Source organism: Populus alba, chromosome 12 (genome assembly GCF_005239225.2).
Source record: "Populus alba chromosome 12, ASM523922v2, whole genome shotgun sequence".
Taxonomy (NCBI): Eukaryota; Viridiplantae; Streptophyta; class Magnoliopsida; order Malpighiales; family Salicaceae; genus Populus; species Populus alba.
Genome location: NC_133295.1, coordinates 13,209,461 through 13,224,032, shown reverse-complemented (window position 1 = coordinate 13,224,032; position 14,572 = coordinate 13,209,461). Strand labels below are relative to the sequence as shown.

The 14,572-nt window shown below is 32.5% G+C and overlaps 1 long non-coding RNA gene and 1 pseudogene across 1 annotated transcript; one reads left to right on the top strand and one right to left on the bottom strand.

Moving 5' to 3' along the window:
- Positions 1-1,448: 1,448 nt before the first annotated feature.
- On the bottom strand, positions 1,449-3,420 carry LOC118031198 (uncharacterized). Its single transcript, XR_004684478.2, has 3 exons — positions 3,204-3,420; positions 2,364-2,420; positions 1,449-1,667 (listed from the first exon to the last, which is right to left on the bottom strand). It is a non-coding gene; the product is annotated as an uncharacterized lncRNA (long non-coding RNA).
- A 3,727-nt stretch (positions 3,421-7,147) lies between these two features.
- On the top strand, positions 7,148-14,269 carry LOC118031197 (protein ROOT HAIR DEFECTIVE 3 homolog 2-like; annotated as a pseudogene).
- The last annotated feature ends 303 nt before the right edge of the window (positions 14,270-14,572 follow it).

Below are 14,572 nucleotides of genomic sequence, written 5' to 3'. Positions count from 1 at the left end.
GGTGGCAGATGAACCACCAGAAGTCCAGCCCTATAAAAAGCAGGGGGAGAACCAGACGAGAGGAGACCAGGAGAACAAGGGAGGCAGAACCAAAAACAGAGAGGCTCGAGAGGAGCAGGGGACTTCAACTTCCCTTCACCTAGTTAATCCATCAACCAGAGGAAAAACGAAAAGAAAAAAAAAACGCAGAGAAAGAGACCGAGAGAGAGAGAACGAAAAAAAAAAAAAAAACAGAGACGATACAGAGATAAAAACCAGAAAGAAAAATAAAAGGAAAAGAGAGCGGAAGGGAGGAGAGGACTGGGTCTTGAGAAAGCAAAACGTAAAGACCAGGAAGAGAAGACGAGGAGCAGAGAGGAAGTCCGAGGAGTGCTTCATCCAGCACCAGCATTTTGCCGCTCAAGGTCGCTGCAAAAACACGCAAAGTCACTTTCAATTCCCCCCTCCCCGCACTTTAATTACTCCCCTTCTGTTCACGCACGCTTGCAAGTAAAAAAAACAAGAAAGAAAGAAAAGGGAGCTGAGCCGGGAACCCGTACGGCTAAGCGAGACCCAGTCCAGTATAAAAAAAGAAGAATAAAATTGGGCTGTGTCTGGGCCTTAGGCCCAGCTAATACAAATTATGTTTGCTAAGGGTGTCTTTGAAAAAAAACATATTTTTATGTATTTTCCATGTATTTTATCCCTTTTTTATTTTGATATTTGGCCAAACAAATTTGTTTTTCATATTAGAAAATTTTGAAAAGTTTTAGAGATCTTCGTTAATTTATTTGTGGACCCCTTGCACTTTGTTTTATTTTTTCTTTGCGTTTTGTATTTTTTATAATATGTGCTCAATCTATTAATCATTATTGTGTTAAATGCAAACTTTATTGTGTAATGTTCCTTTTATTTCCATCTAAAAGGAGAAAATAATAATAAAAGGATAAACAAAAAGAGATGGAATAGGAAAATTCTTCTTCAATTTAATTTTTTGTAAAATTAGTCATTGATATTAGAGTCAGGAATATCATGTTTTTTTTTTTTGCAATAATTACCAATGTTAAAGTTGAAAATATTTGTAGGAACTATATACTAACGCCAGATTCAAGAACATAATAAGAAGAATAAAAAAAAAGAAAAAACAAATTCTTAGCAATTTTAAACAAAATCAACAATGTAGTCTGTAACGGTCTCAAGTCGTAAACTCAAAAAATATATTATATATATTCGTAGTTACCAATTTTTTTTTTTTTTATATATATATATTTTTCTCGAAATTTCGGCAGAGTTTCCTTTGTATTCTTTAGGTACCCAAGTTATCGACTCAATCATTTCTCAACCTGTAACATCAATCACAATATTCGTCCCATCATTTGGACATCAAAAAACTCAAGCATATTTCGATATCTCAATTCTATTTTCTATAGAACGCTACAATAAAACTAATAAATTCTTAACATGCATCGTCTCTTTTTATATATATTTTATATATATACAACCAACCATAATTCAACTTAATAATAATAACCTTACAAATTACATCATACACAAGATAATAAGTTAAACATTACAATTTTAGATATGGAAGCATATTACAACAAAATATTAGTTCTTCCAAGTACATTAATCACATAACAAAATTATTTATCCGAGCATCTACTTCCCAGATCGAGGGTGCGATGTACCTAAAAACATAATTGCATTAAAACATGATTTAAAACAATTGCACAATTCAATAAGTAACTGATTAAGGACTAATTATTTATATACATAAAGGTGATTTTCATATCATAGAATTGATTGTCTTATTTTCTTTTTGAAATTTCTAATTTCATAAATTCTCTTCTAGACAGGGATAAATTTACTAAAATAAAAATATCAAGAGTGTCTCCCACAACCCAGCATATTTAACTTCAAAGTTTTATGATTTATTTTACATCGTGTGATTATCCCATTAATTTGACAAATTAATTTTTCTTAACGTGGTCATTCTACCAGCCATAAATTTCAATAATCAGGAAATGATCTTCAAGGCTCGCCCATTCACCAGGGTATTATTTCCAGTAACTACCCATTCACCAGGGTATTATTTCCAGTAACCAGGAAATAATTTTTCAAGGCCTGCCCATTCACCAGGGCATTATTTCCAGTAACCACCCATTAACCAGGGCATTATTTCCAGTAAACAGGAAATAATTTTTTTACAAGGCTTGCCCATTCACCAGGGCATTATTTCCAGAAACCAGGAAATAATTTTTCAAGGTTTGCCCATTCACCAGGGCATTATTTCTAGTAACCAGCACTAATATTTATAATCTATAAAGTTCCTTGTACAATAAAAATATAAACTGATTAATTACTCAAAGGTGTTGAACACCTACCTGGTGTATGTGCGCGTGAAGAGGTCCCTTGTTGCTGATCAGGTCCTGTGGCCTCCTCTGCACCAACAAAATTACTTTGTCATTTGTTCATTCATTTGAACCGGTAAAATTCTAATACCCATGACATATTCTTTGATTAAATCCAATACCCTTAATTAAGTTTAATTGACTTTTAAATTCAAAGGGAATAACCCCCCCCCTTTTTGAAACATTTTATTATTATTATTATTATTTTCACAAAAGTCTCTATTCAATTTAACCTATCAACATCAATTGTCTTAAATTTAGTAAGGTTCCTCAATAATATTATTTTAAACTCCATTCTCTAATTTTTCTTCTCCATTTAGCCAAAAACTCCTCAATAATATCATTTAAACTCCATTCTCTAATTTTCTTCTCCATTTAGCCAAAAACTCCTCAATAATATCATTTAAACTCCATTCTCTAATTTTCTTCTCTATTTAGCCAAAAACAACCTAGGGAGGGAAGTGAATATTTTCTTTTCTCCTTGAAAAATTCCTACTCCATTCATATAACAATACTTATAAACTTTCATCTTCCCATATATTCCAAACAATTGTATTAAACCTCAAATCCCCTAAATTATTCCTCTCTTGGCCAAATATTCAATTAAAATGGGGAAAATTAATTTTTGTTCTTTTATTTAAAATTAAACACTTACCCAATCATAATTCATGCTTTCTAACATGGTTCAAACATAATTTGCATTATTCCTATAAATTATAACATAAATCCATAACTTCACATAATCATCATTTTGCATAATCCTTCATCAAACATAAAATTAAAGGAATTAATCATTTAGAACATGTTATTTACCTCACTTTGATAAGGATTTAAGGAAAGAATGCAAGAAAGAACAAGTTTTCTTCTTCTCCCTCTTCAAACCCTAGCTTGAAATCCTTCCTTCAATGCACTCACCACCTTAAAATCAACCCCCTCTTGATGTTTAATTAAGTTAATCACTCTAATTACTCATTTTAATTAGTGAAATCAATGAACATTTAAGTAGAAAATCACACAATTCTTCCCCCTCTCTTTGTTTCAAACTCACGGCTAAAAGAGGAGAAGATGAAGCATTTATAGTCTAAGTTTTTCCAATTTACACATTGGCCCTCATTTCTTCTTATTTCTATTTTTGTCACTCAACTCTTCTTTTACTTAATTCACACCATAATATCTTATATTTTATTCTATTGTATCCAATTACAATACTTAAAATCTTTTTATTTAATTTATTCAATACTTTATTTATTTTACTCATATTATAATTTAGTGGGTTTTTACATAGTCTGCCTCAAGTGGGATACTTAAGTGGTGATAATATCTTTTTTTTTTGCGTAACTAGTTTCGTACCATTAAATCTCTGTTGACCAATTAGGATTTCTAGTGACCATAATACTAGGTGGTGACTCCTTTAACTAAAAAATTCCCTAAAAAACGAGAAGCTAGATATCTGTTCTTTGTCCGATAAATTACATGAAAATTTTCAATCAGTCACTGCAATGTCTGGGTGTGACAACATCAATGCCATTGGTTGGTCTTGTTTTGGTTTTCTCTGTTGGGGGAGAGGGAAAGGTTGAGGCAAGACTTCTCATTGCTGATAAATTAACTAGAGGAGTAAGAAGAGATGTTGCAAAAAGTGTTGATGAGGTTAAGGCCCTTAATTACGAGGGAAAAAGAAAATGAAGAAGCAGGATTGGGACTGGAAAGGGAGAGGGGATTAGGTGTTCTACATGGTTGCTGCCTATTTTGAGATAAATAATTTTTTTATCCCAAATTTAAAATGGTGCCAGCTAGGTCAAATCATTTAGGTTCTGAGTCAACCAAGTAGATCATCTGAGTTTGACTAAGAAAAATTATTAAATGTTTTTTTTGTTAACCCAGACCAGTCCAGGCCCTAGGTTAACCCACAAGCTAGTCCAAGTTTTATAACGATGTAACTAACACTTACACTTTCATAATTTTGAGAACTTCAATTTCATTATATTTCATATATTCTTCCAAAAAGTGTTGTGTTTGACAAATCAATATTATTTGTCAAGGTTGTCAATTTTGTTCTGTTTCATCGAGAATGTTTGATATATCTTGTATTAGTTTTTAAAAAAAAAAACAAAATAACTCGGAATAAATTTCATCTCGCTTAGGATCTTGGTCCATTCTAGATTTTTTAGTCAAATTCCAGCCTAAAATTCCAATTTTGTTCTAACCGTTTTGTAGTTTTGTTATGTGAATAATCTTTTTTTTTTTTTTTTAACTAAATCTATGTTTTTCCCTAACTTCATCATTGAACACTTGGTTTATTGAAGATTGAACTTTTATAATTTTATTATGGTTTTCTTTTTTGGTTGTTATATTAGTCTCATGATCTATGCTAAGGGTTCAACGAGTTAACTTAGTTGTTTCGAGTTTTTTATCTATTTTTAAATGATATTTTTTTTTAATTTCATTATTCAACATCTTGAACATTTTTTTGATTATGAATAATATTTTTTTATTTGTTTTAATTTATTTTCTATGAAATTACCTCACTCTTTTGTTCTAGGTCATGAGTTTTACGAGTTAATATGGATAAACTTAGATTGTTTTATTATTTCTCTTTATAGATAAATTTTTTCTCAATTTTTTATCATTCAACAATAAGTTTATTGGAATTAAATTTCATAATTTATTTTAATTTACTTTATTTAGGATTATCATAGTTCAATTACAAGTAAAACTAACTATAAATTATAATCTACCCTAGATATTATTGGGCTCAATTACAAGTAACACTAGGAGCACTAATTTTTTTAAGCCTAATATAAGAAGAGTACCGAGTTAAGACATTAAACTTGGCTATGTTATGTTACCCCTTTAACACAAAAAAACTAACTAAAAATTATATTTTCGAAAAAAAAAAACTAAGTCAAATTTCCAATAAACATAATAAAAGAAAACATCAATTTAATCGTACATCCATTTACTTGTTCTCAATTACATTTCCAATCTATACATTTTTTTCAACTTAGTTAATCTAAAATATTTCTTTGCATTTCTCAATTGTATCGTTTAATCAATTTCTTTTAATAGTTTTAATCTTATACGCATAATTTATACAATTAAATTAAAGAAAATTTGAAAAAAATATTGATGAACATTAATAGAAAGACCTGATTGAGAACTGTTTTAAACATTTGAGATGACATTGATTAATTTATGGATTTGGGACTCAGTTGAGAGTTTGGTAACGTATTTTGGTAACGTAAGTCAAAGTTTAGTGGTGCTTTGATAGTCATTAGCGATAAGAAGAGTAAATTATAAATTAGCTAGGTTCTTTTTTATATTTTCAAAATAAATTGAATAGTCTTTCTAATTTCGAAAATTAATTAATTAATTTTTTACCAGTGTTAAACATATTTAATTTAATAATTTTATTTCAAAAAAATATTTTCTTTTTAATAGTCTTTTCATATTATCTTTCTTTTTTCTTTTGAAATTAATACTTAAAATTAAAATGAAATGAAATTAATTGGAAAAAAACATGAAATGGATGAAACAAATCAAGTCGTGGGCTGATTTTAAAATATAAAGACTAATTAATTAGTTTCAGGAACTCATTTCGCAAAACTAGAGAGAATAATTTATAGTTTACCCTGAAAATTTATGAAAAAAGAATATTGAGTTAAGACATTAAACTTGGATATGTTATTTTATCGATTCTTTTATCAACAAAATATCTAAAAATAATAAAATAATTAATTTAAAATAAAAAAATTATTTTTTTTTTTAAATTCAAAATAATTTAAAACACATAAATAATTAATCTCCATGTCAAAGAACCAATTCAACCAAAAAACTTAACCTATTAGGTGAAATTTTAAGATATGATTTATATTATTCTCTAAAACATCCCTTTAAATGAAAGCTTTTCAGGTAAGAAATTTATACAGGCCACATTAACTTATGCTTGATTTTTATCAAATAAATAAGGGTGATAAGATTTGAACTTGTGACCACTTGGTTATATATCAAATTAAAGAACCAATTCAACCTAAAAGCTTAAATTATTAAATAAAATATTTATATATGATTTATATTAGAAATAACCTGATTGAGAATTGCTTTAAACATTTGAGATCAACTTGATAAATTTATAGATTTGGGACCTGCTTGAGAGTGAGTATATAGGTTTAGTCGAGTTTTCTTTTCTTTTCCTTTTCTTTTTCTTTTTTTCTTTATTATTATTAGTGGGGTCAAAACTCAAAAGCCAAAAAGCAAACAACTTACAGTAGAAGTAGAATCATGAGGTCTTACTTTAATAGGATCCTTTGTCTCTGCCACTTTACTTATGTGTTTAAGATCCCTCTGCAACCTAGAAACACAAACACAGGAAGGAAGACACTTTGGAGTTATTAGGAATTTCATTCTAAACTTGTTTTATAAAAAAATTATTAATTTTTTTATCAAACATAATTGATTTTATTCGTTGTTGTTAATTGTTTTTTTTTCTTTTCTCCTTGTAAGCTTATCGTAATATCTACTACGGACTACTTTTTTCTTCTCTTGAAATAGATACTTAAAATAAAAAATGAAATAAATTGAAAAAGAACATGAAATAGATGAAACAAATCATGTTAAGGGTGTGAAATTTAAAAACATAAGAACTAATTAGTTTGTTTTTGAAACTAGAGGGATTATTTAACTCATTAGTCAAAACTAGCGAGACTAATATTTTATAGTTTACTATTATCTTGCTGGAGAGGGAACTCAAAAAGCAAAAAAGCAAACAACTTCTTCGAGTAGAAGTAGACTCATGCAGACTTATTTTAATAGGATCCTTCGTCCCTGCCACTTTACTTTTGCTTTAAGGTTCCTCCGCAGCCCAGAAACACAAACACAGGAAGGAAGACACTTCAAGAGTTGTTGTTATTGTGGTTGAGTTAGATCGTTAATGAAAATGGAGCAAGGCATGCAGCTGGTTGATGGAAATGGCAAGTTCAACGTGGATGGACTCAAAGACTTCATGACAGCCACCGAGTTCGCTCAGTCCGGTCTCTCCTATGCTATTGTTGCCATCATTGGCTCACAGAGTAGCGGTAAGCAAGTGTTCAACTTCTTAACTTCGTGTTGATTTATTAATCATTTCTTAATAGTCATTGATTTTAATGAAGTTGGTAGTGATAGCTTTTTGCTTAATTGATCTTGAGCAGGGAAAAGCACCCTAATGAATCAGACCTTCCATACCAATTTCGAGGAGATGGACGCATACAATGGAAGGTTTGATTTTATTTTATTTTTAGTTGAGAATTTGTATATTTGACTGTTCTTGTTGCTTTGTATACATGAAAGAGGAAGATAATGTAGTTATATACGTTTCAGAGGTCAAACAACCAAGGGCATTTGGATTGCAAAAGTGTAGTGATATTGACCCTTTCACGATTGCCATGGATTTCGAGGGAACCGACAGCAATCAAAGAGGCGAGGTAACTCTTAGAGCTTTCAATTACTTTAGCTTTGCTTTGTTAATTGAGAGGGTTTTATGGTTCCATTGTATTCTTTGCAACCTCTGTGACATACAAATCGTTGATTACTGAATGGTTTCAATCTGCGAATGTGATGCTTATACAAGTTTGGCACTGCGACTACGTACTTTTTTCAGGATGATACAGCGTTTGAGAAACAAAGCACCCCTATTTGCCTTGGCAATCGCTGACGTTGTTTTGATAAACATGTGAGTTTTTTATGTTCATCATTATAATATTTGAATGCCTTAATTTTCTGCCAGTGAAGTTAATTTGATAAATGTCCACAACTGCGTATGACTCTGTCTAGCCAATTTTTTTTTTAAAATAAAAAAAAAACTCATGATGTAGTCTTCCATAGTCGGTAAGGCAGCCCAGTACTTTTTTCTGTCAAATGATTTTGTGTTGAGTATCATATGCAGGTGGTACAAAGACATTGGTCTGGAAAATGCAGCCAGCAGACCCCTTTTAAAAATAGTTTCCAGGTACTTGAAAGCAATTTGCATTAACTTAAGTGACCAATATCCAAACTTCTTTAGATAGTCAAGTTTGGATTGTCTCACATTTAATTGCATTTGATTGGATAACTGTGTTTTTCGTAACCTTAGGTAAGCCTGAGCCTCTGATTCCATATTCACAGCAAACTTACCCCATTTTATCAAAACTGTTTAGCTGCATTCATTTAGGCCAGTGTGTAATATTGAGTATTTCACCCAAAATAATTTGATGCTGATATGTGATAATCTATTATTTCTTGTATTCAGGTCATGAAGCGTTTATTCAAGCCCCGCAAAAAAACACTACTGTTTGTTCTACGTGATCACTCAAAGGTATGGACTTGTTGTGCCCATAAGTTTCTTGAGAGAAGATTCCATGCACCTTGGGCTCCATTCTTTGAATGCATCTTCAACGCTGAATCTCTGTCCCTTTTCTGATTGTCTGTGTAGACTCCACTTGAACATTTAAAGACTGCTCTCTTAGCAGATATTGAGAAGGTACTTCTGTTCATACTTCTTATTCTCTGTTTATGCAATTCTCTTTCTGGATCAATTATTTCTCTTCTTATTCTCCAGCATTTTCTGAGGTCATACTTTCTGCAGATTTGGGCTGCAGTTGCTGAGCCTGAGACTCTCAGCAGCGCTCCTCTCAGAGAGTTTTTTAATGTATGAAAAATCACCTCCATCTCCATACTGATGCCATTGGCATATATTTATCATATGTTGCCTTTTTGTTTAAGTTCCATGAACTTAATATGCTTCTAATTATTGATATAAAGGTGGAGATCACTGCTTTGCCTCACTATGAATTCCAGGAGGAGAAATTTAAAGAGCAGGTAGCTTTTCCACTAAGAAAGCAGTTTGTCAATCCTCAAAACTTTTGTCCTGAGTTCTTCTAGATTGTGCTGCTGCGTGTTTTCTAGAATTGATGTCTGGAATGATTTGTAGCTTTGCACATGCTCACCAAATAATTGGAATTCACAATCATTGGCGTTTGTATGAAGGGACAGAACAGCTTAGCTTTGACTGGAGAGTGTTTAATAGTCATTAGGAGTGTGTCGTGTAAGAATGACAAAATGAGCATTAAGTCCTGTGATCAGATAATTTTATGGATCTGTGTATGTGGGAGCAATTAGGACAGCAATCATCAAGTGAAAAAATCCAGTATCTGTAATTCGTAACTACATTTTTTCTGATAGCATTGACATTTACAGGTTGCTCAACTGAGGCAGCGGTTTGTCCATTCCATTTATCCAGGAGGTCTTGTAGGTGACAGGGAGGAAGTTGAACCTGCTTCAGGATTTCCTCTTCGTGCAGAAGAGATTTGGAAAATAATAAAAGACAACAGGGATTTAGATCTTCCTGCTGTCAAGGTTTATTAAACGCCATTTTCCTCTGTAAATATAAACCATCAGGTTTCATATGTAAATATACTTCTCATCTTGTTTATCAGGTCATGGTTGCCACAGTTCGATGTGAAGAGATTGCTGGTGAGAAGCTCAAATGCTTTACAACCGACGAGGTACTTTATTGAATCTATTTTCTAATTTCTTTCTTTTAAAGTTCACCGACCTCATTTAATATCAGTTAGTACTAAATTTATTTCTTACAGGATTGGTTGAAAATGAAGGAAGATGTTCAAGATTGTCCAGTATCAGGGTTTGGAGGAGCTGTCAGTTCTATTTTGGAAACCTATCTTTCAGAGTAAGTATACATCATGGGGTCAATTCTATAAGATCATGTGTTCTCATTGTAAGATCTGTGTGATATTTAATGTTAACTTACATTGTGTTTTATTCCAAGATTCTTCAATTTTAATACTTCTTCCGTCAGTTGATCAGTTGAGTATACGCTTGTCTGTGTCAAAACGAAGTGGAAACTTTGAATTATGATCAATTTGATAGTTATACTTCCGTTCGCGAAGTAATTGATTCCTACTTAAATTATCCATATACTTCTTGTTCAACTTGATCCGGAATCTCTTATTTTGCGTTTTTTCCCCCCATTAGATATGACAGGGAGGTGGTCTATTTTGATCAAGAAGTACGAAATGCAAAACGGCAACTGTTGCTATCAAATGCATTGATGGTAAGGCCTTAGCGTGTATATTTCCTCTTTCTAAGTTCTTAACCTCCCTAGTTGTTGTCAAATTTGTTGATATTTGATATTTTCTTTTGCCTTTTTTTTTTCGCAGGTGTTTTTGTATTTATATGTTTCTTATATTGATCAACTCAAATGTGCCAATATGTTATGTAGGTGGTACGCGATGCCTATGATAAGATGCTGTTTTATTTGTATTCGAACACATTTGATAGGTTTAAAACTAGCCTGAAACAGTCACTGAATGAAGGAAAAGAATATGTTGCTGCTATTCATTTCTGTTCCCAATCGTTCATGCGCGAGTTTGATCGAGGATGTGAAGGTATTTAGACTCCAAACACTGAAGATTTTTATTTTTTTATTTTATTTTTTGCTTTTCTAAAAATCCACTATTAATTTATTTTTTTCTTTGCTTTTTGTTGTTGCATCTTATATGCACAAAACTGAAGGGTATTTTTTGGACTTCATAATCTTCTAAAGCAAGCAACTCTTCTTTCAATTGTTTTATCATTATATTCTTTTCTTAATTTTGAATTTGTTCTCAATTCCGAGTACTTCTTTCAAGAATAAAAAATTCTCTTGTGATGGTGTTGGACTCAATAATGCAAAGAAAGATTACCTGTAATATTATCTCCAATGTTGTGGTACTCTGTGGTAGAACAATAATGAAGGTTGTGACTTGTGCCGAACTGAAAAAATGAACTCTAAAAAAAATGAATTGCTGATGAAAAGTAGAAGCATATATTTGAATGACAAGAGGTTCCATCCCTAAAGGAAACAAATCAGTACAAACTATATTAGAAAGTTAAAAAGTTACAGTTAGTCCCTAATAGTGAATGTAGATTTTAGCTTGAGGGGAGGGCCATGTGTTTAACTCTTTTAACGTGATTTAGATTCTTGAAAGTTAAAGACTTACAGTTCAGCACACCCTCCAGTCCTTTGATCTCAGAAGCTCCTTATTCTTCCAATTTGATTTTCAATGGGTGAAATTGAGGTTTCTCTTCTCTTCACAATCATTATAGTCTCATCTCCCACTTTAATAGTAATAATAGTATAATAATCGTAGTCGTAGCTGTGATTTGTTTAAAATGGCTTACCTTTTCTAGGTATGATAAATTATTTTTACAAATTCTGTATAGCGTTGGCTGGAATTCAAACTTGCTCTGCAGTGAAATGGAATTTATCCTCATGGTTTTCATGGTCAATCGTTTCTGATACTTAAAACTACATGCATTGGATTGGTTATGAAAGGAAGCAGTGCAACTTGTAAATGGATTGGATATGAAAAGCACCATAATCATTTAATGATTGACTAGTGCAAAAATGACAGGAACTATTTGCATAATTGCAGGTTTTGGCTAAAGCAAATATGCACATCAGTTTAGATTTGAACCTTGAAATTTTGTGTGGAACTAATCTGATTTGTCTGTCGTTGCTGTTTATATGAGTTTAGATACTTTCCAGCTAGTCCTCTATTCGAATTAGCTAAACAACTTAACTGCTGGATTTATATCCATCTTGAGTAGGCTGCATATATCTATCCTGGATAGGCTAAGTTGTCTAGCTTGACAGTTAAGATAGGTGTTAAACTGTCAATCTTTCATTTATCTCAAGGGTTTGATTAAATTGCTTAGGTACTGCTATTTAGCCTTCTGTTTGATGAATTGTGAAATTTTATAATTCTCCTTGGCATGCTCCGGTAATGGAGACTAGCGGCACTCGATGGGCAAGTAATATGACTGCAGAAATAGTTTAAACCTGAAGGAAAATCTTGTATCCCCTCTATCACTAGAATCAATTAAGGTATACATTCTCAGGATGCGTTCCTTCACCTCGTCTTCTTAGGTGACCACTTGCATTCTGTACTCGTGCAAATCTCAAACTGTTACAGTTTTACTCCAGAAGATTAATGCTAGTTAAATGAATACTTCATTGAACAAAGAGATTGCCTGGGATCGATATAGAAAAAAGTAACTTAAAGGACTAAATGACGGCAGCGACTACAACTTTTTAAGATACTGCTAACATAGCCCATCCTTCTATGATTAAAATTGCGTTCATATGATTGGTGAGCATCTTTCATCTACTAATTCAGTTTCCTGGACTTGGCAACTTACCTTCAATATTGTGCTCTTTCAGATGCTGCCATTCAACAGAGTGAGTGGAATGGTTCAAAATTCCGCGAAAAACTTATTTGTGATATGTTGTCAGAAATGATGGCAAAGTACGAGGTATTTCCTTCACTGATATCACAATCCGTTAGCGTTCTTGGTTCTATGGATGTCACTCTACTTAATCAAATTATCAAATCTTGTTATGTTACTCCTGCATAGAAACAAATAACGCATGCGCTTGCCAAAAGAGTAGAATCCTTATTGGAAGCTGGTGAAAGAGATACATGGGCATCAATAAGAAATCTTTTTGAGTGCAACACCGAGGCTGCTGTATCGGAGTTTTCAGATGCTGCTGTTAGTTTCAATTTGAACAGTTCGGAAATCGACACTAAATCGCAACATTTGAGGGAGCATGCCAGAAATTTATTGGAGATGAAGGCAAGAGAAGCAGCAGAAGCAGGGAGGGTTCTGATGCGCATGAAGGATAGGTACATTACATCATTGTAGCTGTCTTAATTCTTTTTCAATTTTGTTTTTTATTAAAGATTTGGGGCGTATTCTAGGTTTTCACGGGTCCTCAGTCATTATGAAAACTCAATTTCATGGTATGATTGGTCTACAGCAAGAAACCTCGTTGAAATTGAAAGGGACGCTCTCTCTGCGGTAATATTGCCTACATTTTGTATAACTAATGGCTGCTGGGATACTTCATTTGTTATATACTTTGAGTAATCTCTGAATGTCTCCTGATTATTTTGTTACAGTCTTTGAGAATATTATCAATCATGGCGGCCATACGCCTTGATGATATGCCTGATCAGATTGAGAAGGTACTGTTTTCCTATCTTATGGACAGAAAAGTTCCTGATCCATCTTTGCAAAATACGCACATGGGAGCCACACTGGACACATGGAAAGAGGTAATAGTTGGTGAATGTGTGTCAATTTATATTTAATTATGCTTATTGGTAAGCAAATGTAATGCAATTAGTTTTACACGTCTCTGTGTGAAACTGGTTCCACATAATAATCAAATATGAGCAGGTTTCTCCAGAAGCTACCACTCTACTTGAACCAGAGGATTGCAAATCATTGTGGATGAATTTCATAGAAGAGATAGAGCCTATGGTGACCGGATTTAGATCCCGTCAGGTATATTTTACTCTGTTATCACATTACATGTTCATTTGGTAATTTGATTGCATTCAGAATATCTGTTTGAATGTTTTTTTTACTAAAAACAAAAACTTTAAACTGAATTTATTAGAACATTCTCGGTTTATCATTTGCCATCTTCCATTTATATACCAATTAAAGTTCCTATACTTAAAAACTTAAGCACTGAAACCACGAAAGTATTTTAAGATTTTGATTAAAGTTTTTATGACTAGAAATTTATGCATCACTCGAAATGTAATACTTGGTGTTTCCTTCAGGATGCTCGTAGGCAAACTCGAGAAGGTTTAGCGGCTGCGGTGGCCGGAATAGGAGCAGTGGGATCTGCTGCAGTTTTAACTGTTATTGGGAGTTTGATGAGGCAGCGATAATGATAAATCCACACTTGGACAGTTTATATTAGTATGTCCAGCGTAACATGTTATGGTGAATCTGATGAAATAAGTTTGTAATTTGATAATCAGTTTCTACAAATATATGGTAATCTACAATCACTACAAAAGAAACCCCAAACTATTTCAAAGAGAGTGAAATATCGGTCTGAACGCTACCTCAACTTTTCAAATAGAGTGTAGTCTAAATTGTCCAACGGTACGCGAGCAATTACACTATCATTGAGATGATGTGTTTGCAGTAAATACATTGCCAAGCACTTTCAGGTGGCAAGACAAGCAAAAATTATTACATTCTTCGAAGTAACGACTTACGAGTTCCATGACGTTAACCTGTCATGAAAAATATTTCTTGAGAATACAAGCAAAGAAAAGAAATGCTACAAGAAAAACAATAATCTTTGA